Genomic DNA, 23,119 nt, shown 5'->3' on the forward strand with positions numbered 1-23,119 from the left:
GCAAATATTTGTACAACAATCTGACGAAAGAAAAAAATAACTAACATAAAAATGTTATATGTAATGCCAATTGCCCCATCTATTTACCGTAATATGTACAAAGAAATACATATTATTTCCAATTCGTTTTCCTCTACGATAACACATCCTGGGCGGGCTAATTAGGTCACAATAACATGGTGTTTGTTAATAAATTAATGTAAATGCTGACATCCATAGTCCATACTAACATAAAATATGTGAAAGTGTGTCGTTCTGTTAATTTGTTAGCTTTTAACTCCCATACCGCTAAACCGATTTTGCTGAAATTTGGTATGGAGAAACTTTGATTTCCGGGAAATGACATAGGCACGATAAAACAGTTTAGGCGCAACCGAGTTGCGGGCGTCATCTTTGTTATTTATTATTGTTGTAAACTGTAACAATTACGTAAAAACATTAGGCATGGTGGAGGCAATAACAGTTCGTCAATGTCAGTGTTATCGCAGTCAGTGGGGAAGTGTGTAAGTAAGACTTCGATACCTATTTAGTGCTTCCTTGTAGGGCTACCAAATCTATAATGACGACGGGTTTAATCAAGCTATGAAGAGTGCCAATTGCCATGTCTTGGCTTCAGGCCCGGATCTAGGGGGGGGGGGGGGGGGGGGGGGGGGGGAGAGGGTGCACGTGCCCCGGGGAGGCCACCTCCCAATCTTTTTTTTTTTTGCAAATTGGGATTTTGCTCCCCCCTTTTTAAAACGTAGATCCGAGCCTGCTTGGCTTTAAATGTTCAAAATTTTGTGTTACTAAAATAAAGGCTAGAGTTGACAGAGAACGCACTATGATTCTTCTAGGTTTACAATATTGTTATTGATTGTACTGTTGGTACTAAGTGGAAATTCATGACACCAATAAAACATTTACATGTAATTTTTTCCACTATATTCATGGAATATAGTGAAAAAACTGTACGTAGATTGTGTTACTTTAGTGTTCTTCTGGAGTTGCAAGCGTCGGGTTCTTCGCCTGTGACTTCTCGCTATCATAATCGCTTTAATATTTCATCATTGTAATTTGCAACATGGCAAGGAAAAAGACTTAAGTTAAAAAAAGATTTACTACACTAAAATTTGCTTGAAATCTTTTTCTAACACTACACTTTTAAGATAAAAATGGAAATTTCAAAAATATTTGTATCTTTAAAGATACTGGTTTTTCACGTTTTTCTTAAAATCTGTAAAAATGGAGATAGTCACCTTTGCTCCCATACCCTCTTCGCGTTACACAGTAAGGGTCCCCGCAGATATACAATTTCAAGTTGGCCGACTAACTAGCTATGGCGACTTATGAGAGCTCGCATACATTGCATCCAACTAAAAATTGTACAATTTAGTTGGATGCAATGTGCGAGCTCTCATAAGCCGCCATAGGCACAGAATATATTATTATATTAGTAGTACCAACCATAGGTAACAGTCATACTATACGATTTAGTCGGTCAACTTGAAATTGTAAGTCTGCAGGGACCCTAAAGGCCATTGTTACACCTACCAAGTACAGTGGCAACAATGCTCTCGGCCAATTTTATCGGCCGTGAACACTGTCTCGTACTCTCATCAGTGACTTTTCACTTTTTAGTTTTCACATTAGCACTCGACAAGTGACAACCCTATTCAATTGTAATTTGTAACAAACCGTCGCACAATCAAACAATTAGTGATTTTAATTAGCTGAATATGCAAATATGCTAAGTAGCTTCCTGCTCTATATCGCACACTTAAATTAGGTAAAACTTGCTTAAAGTGAAGATTTGCACTGAAAACAAACACAAAAATTGAATAAAGAGACAAAGATAGGTAATATTATAGTGATTATTGATTATTATTGACTTACATTCTGCCTTTTGAGTATGGGTTGCACCAGAGGCGTGGTTAAAGTTAAAGTTATGGTTATAGTTAAGGCAAAATTTAGCTTTAACTTTAACCTTAACTTTGACCGGAGAAATTGACAGATGACAGCTGCTCCAACAAGGTTATAAATGAACGTGGGCGGGGGCGCTGCTGGTAAGGGAGAACTGTCAAAAATGGCGTTTTTGTATGATGACAGCGTTAGTTCCTTTTTTCGCTACGTGCACTTAAGACCTTGTCGAGCTCTATGGTTATGGTTAAATTTATGGCGTCTTGATGGCGTCCATTTTTACTTCAACCAAAGATTTGACATTTTGCATTGTAGTTAAAGTTATAGTTAAAGTTACAGTCATAGTTAAAGTTAGTTGGTGCAACCCAACCTTAAAGTGATCGCACATTTATGAGCACGCACGCGCCGAACGCGCCGCATTTCGTGCTGCGGTGCGTTCGACGCGTACTGCGGTATGCGCGTACGGTGCTGACAAAATATTATGTGCGATCAGCTTTTGGTCATCGCTTTTTCCCCCATTTTCCCGATTGTGCAATTCACGTGTTCTAAGGATGTTGATTCAATATAAGGATCAAAGGCCCAACTCTTATTACCTTGAGTACATAAAGTTAATATATCTAGCGGAATATATTAACTTTATGCTTGAGTATATTATTTTTTAGTCTTTATTCTTTGGCAACATATTATAGTAAGTGACCACATTTTATCCCCAACTGTACACACAACAATATGTGAGTGCAGTCGTTAATATGTGAAGGTAAAATGCGACTAAAATAATACTTATTAACGATGTAAACGATCGCAATTTCCTACAAAACAATTAGTTCACAAATAACAAGACTCATTAATACTTATAATTATATTGACATCATTAATATTTATTTATTAAATACTTACATAATATCACCATTGTTCGAAAGGTTAATCTTAGTGCAATATACCTAAAACTTATAAAATTATTTTATTTAAGTATTTATGTTATGGAGGCAGATTAAATATTTAAAGTTACACTTTCAACGCTGCTACTTTCACAGTGAACTCTATACGGGGGACTTATATAGGTACGGACGTATTGAAATATAAATTTTAATTAATACTTATAACGATAACATACCTATACATATTATGTTATCGTTATAAGTTTTGAGTCGATTTCTTAATCGGGATCGTTGAAAATTTAATTTCTAAGCAACGTTATTACAAAATAGCCGGTTAATTAATAAACATGTAATAAAGTTTACATAATCTTTATTTTTGTAATAAATGCTAAGTAGATAGCGTGACATTTAATTAAAAGACTACAAGAAACCAGTGATAAACTGTGATGAAATTCATAAATTAATGATCTATCTTCCTTATAAATCCTAATTTACTACGTTAAAAGTCGACATAATACACAATAATATGTTATTTAAGTGGTCCTAGCACACAAAATTGATACCTACCCCATTATACGATATTATACCCCTTTTACGTATTAATTTTAGGGGTGAAATTTTCATTTTTTTTTATCTGAAAAAAAAAACTTAGTGAATAGGTCACACAAGAGGAACACGTGTGTGGAATTTCAAGTAAGTATCGTAGTAACTAACTAACTAGTATTATCTAGTCAAAACTCTATCAAGATTAAAATAATAAAATGAGGACCCTTAATTTTTATTTAAAAATATTCAATCCCCCAAGGTGTTTACTTACTAAATTTAATAAATAAAACAAAAAAATCAGTGCTGGCGACTGGCAAACGTCACAAGCTCACAACGTAAATCGTCCTCTTTACGAGACCTATGGGAACATCCCAAGTTTATTACCCCGCAGTCCTATCCCTTCACGGATTCCCATGGCTTTAATTAATGAAAAACTTAAGATATTCCCTGACGTTTGTTTTATGTATCATCACAGAAATTTCAAGGCCGATGGCGGACCTGCGTTATTTGGTCGGGTTATGTCAAATCGATGACGTTGGCTGGGCTTGACATTATCCGGCAAAATTACGTAGGTAGAAAATATGAATAAAATCTGATAGTACTTTGAAGTAACTGTTATCAAAAAGCAGAATATTATATAACTGAATTCAAAATTCACAGTAGTGTATAAATCTAACGTAAAGGAAACTCTATAGTTACCTCAGATATTTAATGTCAAATCCAGCCAGCCATCATACAATTCATTGTGTTACCCAATGTTACAAGTTTTGTACAGGCTAGTCAACTTTGAACTAGATATAATTAATAAGCTATAAATGAGGCTAATTATATCAAAACATGGCATCATTAGCGACAACATAATTATCGTGACAATTTTCCAGCGGTTGTGTTCATGTGTCGCGCCCGATCTCGTGCAGATCGCGGATCGAGTTGCCACAGTGACCAGGCTTTCGCCGAAAAGTCGGACAAAACTTTGGGCGAAATACCGAAAAATGTTGATCATAGCGAAAAATTTCGGACGCTTTATGATATTATACTCTCACTCTCAGACTCAGAATATCATAATATTAATACGCGAACGAAAAACTTTGTAACCCTTTTTACGAAAAATGGGGAAACGTAGACTAATATTATTTTGAAATTATGCTTTTATCATACATTTTTTTAACAAATAAAACATTACACACACTACAACACACACACATGAGAAATGACAGATTTTTGAGTGGCAAGCCTATACATACGAATTATACTCTTTTATTAATGGTTGAAGTCTGTTGACAACAAGTTGACAAATTATAAATGGAATATAGTTTTTTTATTAAATCTAAGATACTATTAGACAATGCTTACACGGCCAGTCTGAGATCAGATAAGTCTCGGAGACAAAAGTTGAAAGAAAATTATTAAGTCAATATTTTTTACAAAATATAGGTAGTAGTCTTAATGTCGTTGAAACTAAGGTCGAATTTCGACCATTGGGCGATCTCTAGTTCACGGAATTCACCAAAAACAATTATGTGAGGGGTTGAAAAAGACAAAAGCATATATTATTATGGCACAAAATCACAACTATATGGATATTTTCGAGCAATTTTCACATATTTTCACATTCACTTTTCGCATCCACAATACGTGGATGCGAAAAGCGATAGTTCACGTCTAGCCCACGTGCAAATTGGATTTTGATACATAATGTTAAGTGTAAAGTTTATCCGTAGACCGTAGTGTTAAAAGCTGCCATCACCTAAAGTTTACGTTGGCGTTAGGGTCAATTCAGACCGCGACGAGGCGAGGAGAGGCGCGGCGCGGCACAAAATTTGTATGGATTTGACAGATTTCAATTGCGCGAGGCGACATGCCAATCTGTCAATTCAGTACAAATTTAGAAATGCATATCTACGCGTCGCGTTGCTGTCTGAATCAACCCTTTTTTTTAAAATGAAATAAGGGGGCAAACGAGCAAACGGGTCACCTGATAGAAAGCAACTACCGTCGCCCATGGACACTCGCAGCATCAGAAGAGCTGCCGGTGCGTTGCCGGCCTTTTAGGAGGGAATAGGGTAATAGGGGAGGGTAGAGAAGGGAATAGGGGAGAGTAGGGAAGTAAATAGGAGAGGTTAGGGGATTGGGCCTCCGGTAAACTCACTAACTCGGTGAAACACAGCGTAAGCGCTATTTCACGCCGGTTTTCTGTGAGCCCGTGGTATTTCTCCGGTCGAGCTGGCCCATTCGTGCCGAAGCATGGCTCTCCCACGTCAATCTAATTAACGTAGTTCTAATTTCAGCCACGCGCCACAAACTTTATAGACGTAAAATATAATGTAAAGACTAAAGAATCTGTTCAAAATTTGAAAATCTAATAGAAGTAGGCCTCTAAATAAGATAATGAAAAAAAAATTTAAGGTCAATTCAGACCGCAACGCGACGCGTAGGTGCATTTCTGAATTTGTACTGAATTGACAGACTTCAATTGCGTGAGACCTCATGCAAATCTGTCAAATCCATTGTGTTTAACACATATGTTTAACAGACTATATCCGTAATTTTCTGTCAACCTGGTGACAGTAGTCGCAAGTCGGCAACAGGGAAGGGAACCGGTCGGCGTACACGTCGCGGGCGCTGTGACGTAACGGCAACAGGCTTCCTTGTCTCATCTAATGTCATCAAGGACAGTCGGAAAAGTTATACATTTTCTCTATAATATATTTCATAAGTTATAAGTTATGTATAACTTGGCTGATTTACTGGTATTGTATTAATTGGGGAATTCCTTACATTAGATAGAAAATAAGTATTCCTTGTGTTACCCAATGTCATCAAAAACAGTCGGAACACTTACACATTTTCTCTACAATATTGCATTATCTATACCAATATTATAAAGATGATGAGTTTGTTAAAACACGCTTATCTTAGGAACTACTGGTTCGAATTGAAACATTATGTTTGTGTTGGATAGTTCATTTATCGAAGAAGGCTATAGGTAAATATTATAACATCAGGCTGTAACCAATAGGACCGAACCATCATTAGTAAACGTGAAACTAAATTAAGTATACAAATTCTAATGAAATGAAATGAGGTTATCATTTCTTCTAATTATTGTAAACTCATTTAAAAAAATCTCGTTAGGTGTGAGTTGTGAGTTGTGACATAAAATATTATGCTAAGCTGTAGTATATCTAAACCGGTATTCAAACTTTAACTCAATTATATACAAATTCGCAAGCTAATCTTGTCGGGCAGGCAATTGACTAGATATTGGGTCATTTTGTCAGCTTGATATGCATTATATTGCAACATTCAAGGAATACCGGTCCTTATTGCCTGCCTATTCCAAGGACAACTTCACGAATCTGGGTTGGAGTTAACCCTGGTTTATTATTTTGCTAGTTGATGTCCGCAACTCCGTTGCGCAGATACATTTTTCCGTGACTCAAAAGTCCATACAAAATTTTATGAAAATAAAACCAATTTTTATACAATTTCGTGTGGATTTTGAGTCCCGTAAAATTGTGTCTGCTTTTAAGCGTGAAAAGACGGATACACTTTATAAGTTTAATATGGATCTCTTTCATAAGTACGAAGAACGAAGTTTCTGACATGGGAGAGGCATCCTTCGGCACGAATGGGCCGGCTCGACCGGAGAAATACCACGGGCTCTCAGAAAACCGGCGTGAAACAGCGCTAGCGCTGTGTTTCGCCGAGTGAGTGGGTTTACCGGAGGCCCAATCCTCTACCCTTTTTCCTTCCCTACCCTCTCCTATTTCCTTCCCTACCCTCCCCTATTCCCTTCCCTGCCCTCCCCTATTCCCTCTTAAAAGGCCGGCAACACCTGCAGCTCTTCTGATGCTGCGAGTGTCCATGGGCGATGGAAGTTGCTTTCCATCAGGTGACCCGTTTGCTCGTTTGCCCCCTTATTTTACATAAAAAAGGACGACAGAGATGAGATACTCGTATTTAACCGCGACTTAACTTTAACCTATATCTGCACAAGTGGGCTTAAGGCAGACTAATGCCATCTAATGCTATGCTCAGTTCGTTTGCAGTTATTTTACCTCGAAGTTTACAAGAATGAGTTTCTTTTAATAGAGGAATTAAGCTTCTCTTGAAGGTAAAATTACTTTGAACGAGAACACTGTTTGAAATGCTCTATTGCAGAGCTCTATAATTCCTGTCCACAGTCCTGTCTATAAGTTGTAACTTGTAACTCGCTAAAGATAACAATAATAATTAGTTAATTGTGATTTTAATTGACTGCAGCCTTGCAATCTTCTTTACTTTACTGTATATTTTTGCAGATAAAGATAATGTATTCTATAATATTATGTGCCTATCTATACCTACATTATAAAATCAAATGAAATCATATTATAATAACCCAGAATTAAAATATTATTAAGACAACCTTGCACAAAAGTGCTTAAAATAGCTTAATTATAGCTAGCTTTACATGTCGGCATAGTGGCAATCTCCTATATAAATAGTGATTATATTTGAATTATTATATCATTTAACAGCATGTGGCCCATGTGTTATTGAAAAAAACATGGTTCCTATTTCAGCGTGGTTCATTTTTTGTCAGCTCAATAATTTATAGTTTCATCTTAAGAACAAAACATTTCAAAACGATCCTTAATGGTTTAGAAATTTTGATAATTGTCCCGTAGTGTCCGAAAACGTCCCATAAATCGTCTCGACGAACAATAAGTGTTTTTTTTTTTCGAAATATTTTGTGCGTGAGCATTGCGCAACGAAGTGCATTCTATTCGCGTTCAAAAACACTAATGAACCTTAACAATGGCTCGGTTGCTTCAAATTAAAAGCTAAAAGGACTGAAAAACTATCCATTAACTTTAGAATTTAATTATGGAAGTTTGTTACGGGTGGAAAGTTTAACGTTCAATTTTGAAATTCTAGACCGAGTTTGTTTTTATTGCATCATGAAAACGCATTTTTTGCCAGTATCAACAGTCGCTGATAGAGTTTTACGGTGGTATATTTCGCAATGTTTACTTAAAAAGTAATGAATAAACAAGATATCGCCTTAAAAACATTGTTTAATGTTTTTTTGTGATTCCAGGAAGCGCGTCACGAGTCACTTATCGACGCGATAATACTCGATCATTATGTTCTTTGCAGATGACATTATATCTTTGAACTTATCGTACAAAACTAGGCTGACCGATAGTATATTAAAAATATTATATTAAGATATAATATCGAAATCATACACCCGGATATGTATGGCTGGTAAGACTCATCGTTGACCTTTTAAACATTTAATTAATCCATAAGTTTTAAGTAAGTTTTACTGCTAGATCCGTTTTCCTCTAAAAAAGTTATGTGCCGATCAAATATGAATTTTAATTTGGTCAATTAAGAACTACTCGATTAAATGTAACTAGGAAGAAGATATATTTTTGTGGTGACTATTTCTGTATGTTTGTTAAATTTATGCTCTACAGACTTTGCCGCACTTGTATGTCCTAGATCTAGTATGACATACGAGTTCTAACTTACCTAAAATAGATGTCTCAACGCGGGAGTCGCCAACTGCAACAGAAAATATAATTTTTAATCCGTTTTGGGCTCAAATTGTAAAATAAAAGCTTTTAAAATTAGGCAAAAACTTACGTCGTCTCGAGCCTCTCGATTCTCCAGGCAACGGCAAAAAACGTGTCAAACTCGACTAATTTTTGGGGTAGGTAATTTTGACATTTTCATTGATGTACGTATGTATGTACCATCGAGGAAGTTGATTCCTATGCAATTGACAGACCAACGTTATTTGATCGAATATGTCAATTCAATGTTAATTGTGATCTGTCAGCTGGGTTTGACGTAACGCGACCAAACTACTTAGGTCCCCGATTTGCATAGGAATCAACTTCTCTGATAGTACTTACTTATTTTTTTCAATACACGTCGCATCGTAGCCTATCCAGAGTTTTAGTTTTTTTTTCTATTTCAATGACGACCTCTGTGGCTCAGTGGTGAGCGCGTCGGTAGCTCAAGCCGGAGGTCGCGGGTTCGAATCCCGCCGACGGAACAAAAAGTTTTCAATGTTCCCGGGTCTGGATGTATATTAAATATGTGTATGATATAATAAAAATCTTAAATATATGTATAGTATAAAAGTATTAAATATATTTCCGTTGTCTGGTACCTGTAACACAAGTCCTTTAGGTACTTAGCACGGGGCCAGACTGACGTGGTGTGAAGCGTCCATAGATATTATTATTATTATTAATGATCTGAAGCTACATCTGAAGACTGTTCGTAGTTCTCTACTAAGTACAAGTTGTCATCAATGAACCTAAAATACATGAATATTTGGGGAGCATATTGCGATTAGTACGACGAGTGCGAGATACGTTATCGCCGCCAGCCGACCCCACATCCGATATCACTACCACTCATGGCCGACTTCGCGTTTCATCACATTTCGATAACGACTGAATAATATATAACCTCAGCAATGTCCGATCCTGTTATTTTGTCCAACAATGATAGTTGATACAGCTAAGATATAGTTTCGACTTTCGATGCAGTCTCAGCAGTTTTCTTTAAGGGTCGATTCAGAGTTCAGACCGCAACGCGATACGTAGATGCATTTCTAAATTTGTACTGAATTGACAGATTTCAATTGCGTGAGACGTCCTGCAAGTCTGTCAAATCCATACAAATTTTGGAAGATATATTTAAATACCTACATAATACGACGCGGTCAAAAGTTGACTAAATTGAATGAATTTTATTGTCAACGTGTAACAAAAAGTTTTATAAACAAACTTTTGGTATAATAAGTACTTAAGATCTTTTAGAAATAGTTCAAAATAATTTATCAAAAATATTTTGTAGATTTTGATGTAGCACGTAACAATTTCCTTAACACAAAGACGGGTCTTGAATATTTAATAAATGTTTTATTGCTCTGCTATTTTCGAGTCAGGTTTCAAAGATCTATATCTTAAACTGATATAAAAAAAGTAAATATGCATATTAGGTACGACAAAAAGTAGTTGTTATTCCTTAGTCGTTAAGTTGTGCTAAAAAACTTGCTCTACGACCTACGTTGTGCATAGTATATGTAGTCCATAAATCCTAATAATGTTTTAATTTACTGTAATAGAGTAAATCCCTACTAATATTATAAATATTAAAAATTTGTCTGTCTGTGTGTTTGTTACCTCTTCAGTCTTCACACATAAACCGTTGAACCGATTATGCTGAAATTTGTATGGTATAGAATACTTCGAGTCCTGAGAAAGGACATAGGATACTTATTATACCGTAGAAATGTACGGTTCCCACACGATAAACGAACTTTGGCCGAGTTGTGGGCGTCGTCTAGTAATTTTATAATAATTTACTGTGATATTATAGTATTTATTTTATATTAATTAAATCTAAGCAGAGATGGGATAACGTCCTGTCCCGGAACTCAAATACTCCATACCATATCAAAATCGGTTCAGCGGTTTAAAACATGAAGACACTTTTGTATTTATAATGTCAGTATCGATTATTATCAACAAAAGGTGTGGAAAATATTTTATTTCTTTTATTTAATCACCATAATAGGCATCTTTTAAGTGATACTTTAATTGTGAGTTGTGACGTTCGCAGTTTTTCCTCACGTATGGTCATAAATGAATTTTAATTCATAAGTTTATATAAATTCGTTAATTTATGTGTAGAATTAATTAATGTCGATGTCATAGTATATTTTACTGAGCCGGATATCGTGTGTAGAGTTTGTATGTCTCATTTTTCGCTAACACAATAATATTGAAATATGTGATTATGATCACTTGAAAAAATCTAGGTACTAAGTTAAACCTTCGAGCTATGTAAATAGAGAAAGGGAATATATTATCGCATTCTTAAATACCTAAAAAGTAAAATCTCTTTTCAAAGCTACAAAACCTGATAATATAGGCAAAGTCAGCATTTTTTTATTTACACGAGCCAATAGCAAAAAAGATCAATGACATTAGACATGATGTCATTTTTAAATGTCAAATAAGTCTCAGATAAGTATTTCTTTGTAGTTTGTACTGTTAGTTAGCAAAAACAAATTACAGACATTAGCAAAACAAGACTCGCCAAAATCAATGACTGATTAAATGGTATAATCGGTTGTGATAGCACACGATAAAAAGTGTCAGTCACACCAGTCACACCTAAAATTAATTATATCGCGCTGTTACTTACTCATTTATATCCAAACTAGATAGAATATATTGTGCGTAGAAATTATTAATTTATACTTTTGTGTAAGTGAACGAAAATATCCAGTATGGCTCTACCTCTGACTACTTGTACTAATATGTTTATTCTGTACTCTGACTGAGCGAAAGGCGTATCAAACAGATACTATCAAATTTAGGCCCAATTTCACCAATCTCATTTATGAATAAGGGTCAATTCAGACCGCAACGAGACGAGGCGAGGCGCGGCGTGGCATAAATTTGTATGGATTTGATAGATTTCAATTGCGTGAGACGTCTTGGGAATCTGTCAAATCTATATAAATTGAGAAATGCATCTACACGTCGCGTTGCGGTCTGAATCAACCCACGAGAAAGGTGACATGGTATAATACTACTAACTCCAGCATTAGCTTTGACAGTAGTTGATGAAATTGGCCCTTAAACTACTACTTATATAAGTAGTATGAATATTGAATATTATAATAATAATGTAAATAAGTCGGTTTAAAAAACTTTGCTCCCCCCAACTTTAAATTAAGCGTGGGATTTTCTGTACAAGTTGAGAGTTGATTATAATATGCATATCGTCTATTACATGAACGAATTCAAGGCCAAACGTAAAGAAATCAGGTTTTGGTGAAAATCCGGTTCTTTATGCGTCTTTTAAAGTTTATGTGAAAGTCGTGAACCTTATTTTGCAAGTATGAAATTTTATATTAAAGTATATTAAGTCGTATTCAAAAGCTCTAGCCTCTAATACGTATTAAAGTTTTGGAATTGTCGATTTGTAAGTTTTTCTTCCACTCCTCGTATGTTAGTCTTACAGCGCTGGTCTCAACAATTAACAAATGCCGTACAACTCCTAGGTAAAAGATATGCAATAATAATTGAAGACGTTAGTGGAAAGAGCAGGTAAGAAACAGTTAAAAATTGCCGTTTTTTGCATAAACGTAGGCTTTAAAGCCGGAATTACGATTTGAAATAAAAAACTGTAGATTTTACGTGTAGCCAGATATATTAGCTAGATGTTGAAGTAGGTAAGTTACAAGGATTGCTAAAATTATGAAGGTAAACATGAGTTATTATCCTTATATTCAAAAATTATAGTTATCTGGTTCTTCCACTTACGCTTTTAATTATTATTATTTAAAAAAGACTTCTACCTATGTATTTTGTTTATATCGAGCGTAGTACGCTTCGTTGCTACTAGCTGGTCACTAGCAACTAGGGAGTTGATAATGCAATAGTAGGGCATCATCGTGAGTAGACAAAGAGCAGAGAGTCTACAATTAGCTGTCAATTGCCCCACTCGGATTGAGACACACACACAACTGTTAGTCACATGCTCCCATACACCGGCCTTGTATTTTGTCTATAACCATTAAATATCACGCACCGATGTGCAAATATTTTGAACTTTCCCGCATAAGTTTTTGCTTTAGTCTATTGTCGATGTCAACTCCCCTGAAAGTTATGTCACCCAGAAAATGTGCAGAATGCAGATGTTTCAAGTTTTCCACTCTTTTGTGGAAAAACCGGACAAGTTCAAAGGTGCAATTCTTCGATTAAAACTACTCAGTACTCACATACTCTCGAATTTTATTATTACAAAAAAACTTATTTAAGAAAATGCAACAAGTCTAAACAGCTTCCTTCTCAATCGAAAGATAATTTATGAGTTCTCGTAAGTCATAACTCTTTTGACTGAGAATTGAATTTCTTTCAAAGAAAACGTTAAAATATTATGTAGGATTCACCTAAAAATATGTGTCCAATCCATTTTATATCTATAAAGACGAAAGCTTAATGTTTCTATAATAAGTAGCTTTCCTCAATTTTATCTATTTGTCTAGGGTTACTAGGGCGTAATATTTAATGACTATGGGTACTCATTAAATATTAGCCCTAACTACTCCTGAGGCTTAGAGGTCTTTTTGTCTTTTTCGTGTATTTTGTCTGTGGACTATGGTCTATGGTTAATAAATAAAACCCTGAAGAATCGCAGGCAGATGTTTTAAAAGGTTTCTCAATTCGAATTTATTTTATTTAAATTTTATTACCCATATTCCATAGGCACCTTGATTTGAATGATTTATGATATGATAGCTTTAATTACGTGTCCAAGGCGGTTTAGGAAATAAAGGGCTTGAATGAATGTTAGTTACATATTCTAATAGTTAAAAACTTTTCTCTAGTAACCATTTTCTGCAATCTAGTGCTAAAAATAAGTACTTTTTTCTGTAAAATATAAGTACCCTTTGAAAACCATTTTTAGTGTTTAGTGCTGCGAAGAAAAATTGCACGCATATGTAAATATCGTTTAATGACCTCAGAGAATGTAATTATGTAGCATTACTTGCATACTGGACGTTGGAAGTCTGGTTTTGAACCGTATTTATTTTTAAAAGGGTACTTAACTGATTTTTTTTTCAATTAAAATATTTTAGCTAAACTCAATAATCAAGTTTTAACTCCTTAACGGTAAGAACCCCAAAACTATGACTTAAGTGACTTAATAACATTAAGTATCGTTAAAGTCTCATAGAGTAAATAGCTAATTAGGAGTTAATCATGATCAAACGAAGATAGCAAATAAAATAAACATGACGGCAAGTCTGAAAGGTCAATTTTCGTAAATAATATGATAAAATGTGGAATCATATTCCAATATACAGGCTTGACCGGTTCCCTCGTCACAGAATACACGTCAAACCAAAATTCCCCCCCCGTGATTAAGAATAATAATTCTTATGACGCAGCCACGCAGGTCGCAGGATATTGGCGATTTTTTTCCGGGCATGCTGGTGTATTATTTTCTTCCTAGTTCCTACTAGTAAAACATTGTAATGTGTACAGATAATAATGGTACATTATTAGTAATTAGTAGGTACCTATAGCCCAGAAGAGTTAGATATTTTTTTAAATTTATACGTGAGAGAGCCATGCTTCGGCACGAATGGGCCGGCGCGACCGGAGAAATACCACGTTCTCACAGAAAACCGGCGTGAAACAGCGCTTGCGCTGTGTTTCGTCGAGTGAGTGAGTTTACCGGAGGCCCAATGTCCTACCCTATTTCCCTACCCTCCCCTATTCCCTTCCCTTCCCATTCCTACCCTATTACCCTATTCCCTTTTAAAAGGCCGGCAACGCACCTGCAGCTCTTCTGATGCTGCGTGTGTCCATGGGCGACGGTAATTGCTTTCCATCAGGTGACCCGTTTGCTCGTTTGCCTACTTATTTCATAAAAAAAAATATAGTCTGAATTTTTTGCGCCAGTGCTTAGAGGAGGTCATAAATAGCTTAAATTTAAAAACTCGACCAAATCCGAGGTGTGCGTTAGCCGCCATATTGGTTTGAAGGATCTTTTTTAGCTATATCTCCTTTATTTTTATTTTTTAAGAAAATGATAAGGATCAAATTTGTCGCAAATTTGATTCTCTATAATTTTAGACTTTATAATTTTTAATGTGAAATCAATATTTACGGAAATAACTGCAATAAACAAGTCAAAGTATAATTTCCCCTAAACATTGGTGCAAAAATAAGTCTGACTATAATTAATTTCAGTTTTTTTTTAATTAATTAACATCGCTGAACTAACTCTACTGGGCTGCAGCTATCGCAAGTAGTTTTCAGAGGCCATTAATTGACCGTCAGTGCAAATGCGAATTGACTAAAAATATATAAATCAGTATCAAATAGCCTTGTGTAGGTAAGTTAATTTCACCAATTGTACCATCGAAGAATTTGATTCATATTACACTTGACGGATCTACGTCATTTGGTTGGTTTCTGTCAATTCAATATTAGTTGCGATCTGACCAAATTACGCAGGTCTGCAGTCTGCCTATGAATAAACCACTCTGATAGTACAATCAACAATGTAGGACTAATATCACAGAATAGATAATAGTACAAGCTAATATGCACGTATTTCAAGACAATACGCTTTCTTCAGAATAGACTTGTCTTTTATAATTATAAACTTGACGATAATTACCTTTTCATCTTCTCAAAGAACCCACAGACTGATACCATTGGCTTGATAACTTTAAATCTAAGCTCAGCAAGTATCAACTAGCAATGTACAAGCTAACTCAGCAATTGCTTTGTGAGTTCACATGTGGGCGTTGGACGACAATATGTACTTCCTCGGAAGTGGACTCGTCGAAATTTGATACAAACCTCACCTTGTCCAGTCTAAACAATTGCTTGTTTGTTCAGGCCATATTACATTATATTTTGTTGCAGACAAAGTTGTTGCAAAAATGTCAGTTGCTTTATAACCTAAAAACTTTGGAAACAGTAGTTTTTGTCAATATATTATTGTTTATTATATTCTTAATATAATCAGTTCGCAATTTTTTTCAGCATTTTTCGACGACCATGCTTTTCATGCGTATAAACTATAATCCCTTTACTAATAAAAATATGACGAATCTATATGGGTTCCGTTTTTGCCATTTGGCTACGGAACCCTAATTATGTATTTACACAACGAATTATTGCCTTTTTCTAGCACATTAGAAAAGTCACGTGACAGAAAAAGCTCATTTTTAAATAGTTGTACAATGTACCATCGAGGAAATTGATTCCTAGGCAGTGGATACAGTGGACGGACGAACGTCATATTTTGGTCGGATCATGTCAATTCAATATTAATTGTGATCTGTCAGCTGGGTTTGACGTAACGCGACCAAACTACGTAGGTCCCCCATCTGTCTAGGAATCAACTTCTCTGATAGTACATAGCTATAGGGACATACAAAATTGTCTGATGTAAGGCTATTATTATTTCATACCAATTCCCAATGAATTAAGGTGCACTTAATCGAGAAAGACATAATGCTATACACATTAAGCTTGTAACAAAAAATAGGTTTATTATATTACCAGTTACGCGTTAAGTCTGGTTACGACCGCGGAAGTGCTTGTGACTTGTGAGTTAGATCGTACGAGAGTAACAGTACTGTACTTCCGAACATTGTATAATACATTCGCTGAAGAATTAGACCTTATTAATGAAATAATAAGATCGAAGGTGCACTAACGACGACAGTACAGCCCAGAAAATAATATTAGATTTGGCCCCCAGCTTTGCCTAATAAAATATGCAATAGCCTAAAATGTACAGCGGGGCTAAAATCGCTTTGAAGAATCGTGATATGAATCATAATATGATTCATTTTTCTAAAATCGCAAAATGCAACTTGCAATTCATTTCTGTATTTTTGTACTGATTTGACAGTTTTGGCAATTCATTTGCTGAATTGATTGAGAGGAATTGCTAAATGTGACCATTTTAGCCCCGCAGTATTTATCTTATTACAGCCTAGTAAACGAATGCTCAAAATGGAAAATTCGAAAGCAGAAATTATGACTACGGAACTTTGTTTGGACTATTTAGGAGATAAACATACTAAATAGTCTTATTTTTGGCGTTACTAATCGAAAAACTGAGATACTTAAATTCGTTCCGACTTTGTTTAGGAATATCTTATTCTCTATCTAGTATCTACCACCTACGTAACAAGTAAGCGATTGTGACAGTATTTCCGAAGCACGTTGTATAATGCAGCTTAATGACCGGCTTATTACGTCTACCGTCTACACTAATGTTATACCTCTTCAGTCTCCATAGTTAAAGTTTCCATAATAGTATTTTCGCATTACAATATTGTTTTTCTTGTAAAGTTATTCTTTCTTGTTTCTGTTTTTTCTATGGGCGCTTGTTAGTTTGTTAGCTGCACTTTTCTCTACCTAATTTATGATTCTTTCTTACCCTACTTATTTCTATAAAAAATTAGAGTATTACTTTATAGATCAAGAAGCAAAATATCTAGATGTTTTACAAACAAATACTAGGAGTAAAACTTTACTTAGAACAACTTTGCAAAGTCACAAGTCACTGGGTGTTTTTGTGCGACACAGTTCAGGCTTCGTTAGCGCCTGGTTGTGCAAGTAAAAGTGAGTGGTTGCGCCACCCGGGGACATTCGCTAGTGTTCCGGCAACCACTGTGTCATACTTTATGTTTATGACTGATACAGTCTATATTTCAGTGTATGGCAGATATATAGATTCTTCTCGCCGGGTTAGTCCCCGAATCGGATCGTCATGTAGACGTTCTAATTTCTAAAAGTGTTAATTTTTAACCGGTTTAGAAATAAAATATTATTCAGTTTTAATTTTCATTTTCATAAGTAAAATATGAGGAATATTATGTACTATCCTCCAGTAACTTACAAATTACAATATTCACTGATCCACCAAGTGTATCCCGTGCTGACTCTCCGCCCGCTCATGTCATATTTTTTTTATGCCGAGGTCTTAAATGTTAGGTTAGAACTTAGAAGTTCTTGGAAACGAAATATTTCTAATAAAGTGTATTCTCAAACTAAGATTATTTTATATGTCACGCGCTAAATATCAATTTCATATGTATCGCTTACATAACACGAGTGGCATTGACATGGTCAGCCTTTCACTAGCGGAAGTGACATAAGCGAAGCCGAGTGACCGACATCGTCCGAGTTGAGGCGACACACTTACCACGGGCCCAATTGCGGCAACAACAACATTACATAAGGTCCGATATATGGGTATTAAAGGTCAAAAGTTGACCGAGTTGCGCTCGGTTTTTGAACGGAAAATTCGGAAATTTCTGACCGAAAAACCTCCGATGTGCACGTACAATTCTAAGTTGAACGGATGGTTATCGTCTAGTCGACGGTACATCAGTAGTCATCAAACAAAATATTTGCAAAGTAAACTCCTTACTAGCGAAAAAAAGTAGAGTTTTGATAAAAGTTGGCTAAAAGGTGCGAGTTTCTTACGCCGCGCCGGTTCTTCTTGCCAGGTTAGTTCGCGAACCGGTGGTAGGCCTCATGTAGACATGGGCATTGGGCGCCGGCAGGGGGGTGCCAGGTGGTGCACTGCACCCTTTGGGAATCTCGGGATCAACAGGAATTATTGAAATAAAAAGCATTTTGTAAGGTCCTATTACCATGCCGTACAAAGATAGTTCTTAATGTTTCTAAATATGTACTAAATGTATTCTGTTGTCGTAAATAGACAGTCACTGTTGTTTGTAAGATGTAAAAAAAAGGAAAAAAAACTAAAATCGCCCCTTGGAAATTATTTCTGCTGACGCCCATGCATGTAGATTGTAGATGTTCTAAAAGTGTTAACTTTGTTAACCTATTTAGAAATAAATATTTTGATTTTGATATCCACAAAATAGATAATAGTGATATCGCCTTCTAATAATAGTTTTTCTTATTTCAGCAGCGAAATGAAATGGCGCTATGGCATCTAGGGTAATACTTTTGGTTGTTGAGTTAAAAGACGATGTAGATTGTAAAGCAAAATAGATACTTCAAATAATAATTCTAAATCCCAACAAATATAAATAGAGGTGAAGCAAGATTATTATAATTCGGGTGACACAATATTTAAGATATTATAGAACCTTGCCATGTAGGTTATTAAGTCAGTCCATTGTGTCTCGGTTCGTGTTCCAAATGTTGATCGCAGACGTAAGATACGCTGTGCCATGTGTGATCTCAGTGAATATGGCAACAAATGTGTTACACACACAGACATAGATCATGATAGATACCGCATGTGTACGTACTTCGCGTGCCATATCGCGCTCCCAAACGACGAGCAATGCTCGTCTTTCGAAAGTCTGTTCTTTAGTCTGCTATCGGAATCGGACTTTGATCGGAATTTTAAAAATGCCTAAATGCCTAAAAGTGCCGTATTGAGCTGTAGAAATTGAAATAGAAACGTTGGCACTTGGCCTAGATAATGGGCACTTTTCTTATCATCGGTACCTACGTCACAACTCACAGTAGCTATAAAAAAGTGGCACGCTCGTTTTCATACAAATGGAGCGACATGCGGTATCTATCTTGATCTATGTCTGTGATTACACATATACAGTAAATATTTATAGAATAACATACGTAAAACTTCTGTACTGTCGCATGTCGGTTGAATGGCGTGAAATATGTGGCCGATTGTCATTGTAAAATTAATTCAATTATTTGAGAGTATCGATCAGGTTTAAGAGAGCTACCTCATTTTATAGCGAAAATTCTAATTTGCTTATAGTTCTTGCAATCTACGAGTGCGCGGCGCCCTTAGTTGTGTGAGTGACCATATCTATACACGCGTACATGGCTCGCTCGCTACTGACTGCTCCGTTAGGTACGCACACTAACGAAAATGTCTATTCGTATTTCCAACTACAAATAAAGGCTACGCGCGCTCGTAGATTGCAAGAACTATACCAGAGTAATGCAGCTTAGTGAAAATGTGTAAGTGTGTATGCATGTACAAATAGACAGCTATTTGTTACCTCTTGCCCAAACCGCTAAACGGATTTTGATGTTGCTATGGATATACTATGAGTCTATGAGTCTTGGGAAAGGACATAGGATACAATGTATGTCGGAAAAATGTACGGTTCCCGTCACCCGTGCGATAACGAATTCCGACGCAACGGAGTCGCGAGCATCAACTACAAAGTTTTCTTTAATAAGAAACAATCCTAAACTCTAACCCCCTTACTAATAAACGTTGTATAAGCTTTGAATAGTTATACAGTGTTTCGTCTTCTTCAATCCAATTAAAAATGTCACTTTTTTTTTTTTTTTCTTTATTTAAAGGCTTGTGTCGAAACCGACAATGCCAGCCTCATAAAAATCAAAATTACAAAAATCTCAAGCGTAATGATTTAAAAGAGGTAAGTACTAATCAGATCTACACTTGTGTGACAGGAACAAAACACTGTATAACTATTCAAAGCTTAAACAACTTTTATTAGTAAGGGGGTATAAATAATATAGAAACCATTTTTTTGGCCTACCTAATTATGGTGGTGCTATATTTCACGAAGCTAACGAAATACTGCGCAATAACTAATTACTATAACAAAAACATGACGTAAAAGCAATACTGTAACACATTTTTTGCCGATTTGATTATATTTTTCACAAACAGAGTAGAATTTGAGTAGAAACAAGTGCGGCCGACCAAAACACGTTTATCTTTATGGATCGCGAATTATTCAAAGTCTTTCCTGGCCTGTTGATAAAATAAATATTGCTGGATATGGGAAGTTTTATATATTTTTATTATGAAATAAGGGGGCAAACGAGCAAACGGGTCACCTGATGGAAAGCAACTTCCGTCGCTTATGGACACTCGCAGCATCAGAAGAGCTGCGTGTGCGTAGCCGGCCTTTTAAGAGGAAATAGGGTAATAGGGGAGGGTAGGGATGGGAAGGGAAGGGAATAGGGGAGGGTAGGGAAGGGAGTAGCGTAGGGGATTAGATAGGAATAGTGTACGCTTAAATACCGGACATCTGGCAACCCTACTCACGACATAGGAAAATTTCGAAGCCATAGAATTCTAATTAAAGGCACAGAATACATATTATTATTAGTACAAAATGGTGAGATTTCTCTTCGCAGAGTACCTATATTGTATCAACGTTAATCTGGTTCCACCAAGATGGTAGACCTCAGTTATAGTAAAAAATAAATAGTAATTAACTACAACTAAATAGTAGTAGTAATAGTAGCACGACTATAGTCTATAAGTTAGACACAACGCGACGTAGTCAATACAAATTCTAGGAATCTACACCGATTAGTAATAATGCAGATTCAAGAATAGTAACTTGTATCGCTCTATGACGATCGTTTTTCGACTAACTGCCGTTCCCAATATTTGATCTATCTCTGGTTTTGCCCTACTAGAGATAGGAATAGCTCACATTAGACATTAGAGACATATATTTTATGTCAATTCAATGTTAGCTACGATCTGTTGTATGTCAAACCAGAGATAGATTGAATATTGGGAACGGCCGTTAGTATATGATGTCGATTAGTCACTACATTTCCTGTACCTAGCACTACCTAGACATTTAATTTTTAATCAGCGATAAATTCATTCATAAGAGAAGCTTACCTATAATAAGTTTTTAACACGCAATACTTCCTACTTATACGTCAGATGAGGAAAATTTTATAAAGTTATTTTATTTTTAATCAATCAATTTTACATCACAATGGTTAGAGGTATTTCCCTACTTCTAGCAATTTAATAATAAATAATAATCATTAACTATTACAAAATTGTTTTGGCTTTTTCGGCATAGTATCACAGTCTTATAAAAAACAGTTCTAGCGGGAAAAACACCAAAGGCATAGCAAAATAATAAATTTTGATGCAGTTGTTAGCTCCTCTTGTAAAATGGTCATGGGTAACTGGCTGTTATTATGCCAATATTTTCATCAAATCAAGCAGTTAAACGACAATAAGATATTGTCCTGATGTGATCACAAAATTCTTAGTTAGAAAGACCAATAATAATATCAACTGACTTATACAAGGTGCCAATAAGCGAATGCTGTATAGAATTTAATGAACCAGGACAGGGATGGCGAACCAATGGTACGCGTGCCACTAGTGGCACGGCTACTGGTCACAAAACTGTAGTATTGATTATTGAAATAATTATTTTACCAACAATGAAGGTTATATAGATCCACCTCTGCATAGTGAGCATCAAATTGGCAAATTTTGAAATACGCATCGAATCACAAAAAATATTGAATGGCACGTTTAATGACTTCGTCAGAAAAGGGCACTTGGATACGAAAATGTTCGCCAACTCTGAACTAGGAATTTAGCGAACTGGTTGTCAGGAGTAAGGTCTTGATTCTTGAATGACTTGGCATTGCGCAATCGAACCTGGCCCTTTAGCCAAGACCTTTTCTGTATCGCTTCTTCGCGATCGCCGATCAAAATGCAAGGAATTGACACAAGCAGTAAGCAGACAACGCACATGTTGCCTGCTTATGTCAATTCCTTACATTTGCCTCAGCTCTTATTATGTTGCGAGTGTCCATGGGCGACGCGACGGTAGTTGCTTTCCACCAGGTGACCCGTTTGCTCGGTTGCCTCCTTATTTTATAAAAAAAATAAGCGTTCGTTAATATGAAGTTGACGTTCGCCCCATCTAATGTTAATTCCACACATTTTGATCGCCGATTCTATAAAGAAATGATAAAGAAAATGTCTTGGCTACAGGCCCTGCGCCCGCGCCGAACCGACTCCGCTGCCACGCTCCATCGCCCTTATATTTTTAGACTTTCTAGGTACAAAAAGGTCTGTTACGGCATTTTTTATCGCTCAAAACAATTTTGTATTAAGTTTTGATTGTTTCGTTTTGTATAAGGTTGTTTGATACAGAGCTGTTCCTTGGGGCTTTGATTCTGGTGTTTTTTTATTGGTTTCTTCTTTTATTACGATAATAATTTAAAGACTTACTAAAGTTTAAAAGTTCATTTCTGAATGAATAATGGATAATTCGAAACAAGTATAAACAATAAGTTCGGAATATCTTAAAGAGTGACCCTGACGTTGATATTATGGTACTACGAGAGGTAAAATGTTTTTGAACGGACTGCAGTCTCATATTGCAAATTTCTTCCCCGGGTGTCATTACATCATCGCCCTGCAGTGTATCAAGCATAGTATAAGTATTATACAGTAGACTA

This window comes from Aricia agestis, chromosome 16, assembly GCF_905147365.1.
Source record: "Aricia agestis chromosome 16, ilAriAges1.1, whole genome shotgun sequence".
Classification (NCBI taxonomy): domain Eukaryota; kingdom Metazoa; phylum Arthropoda; class Insecta; order Lepidoptera; family Lycaenidae; genus Aricia; species Aricia agestis.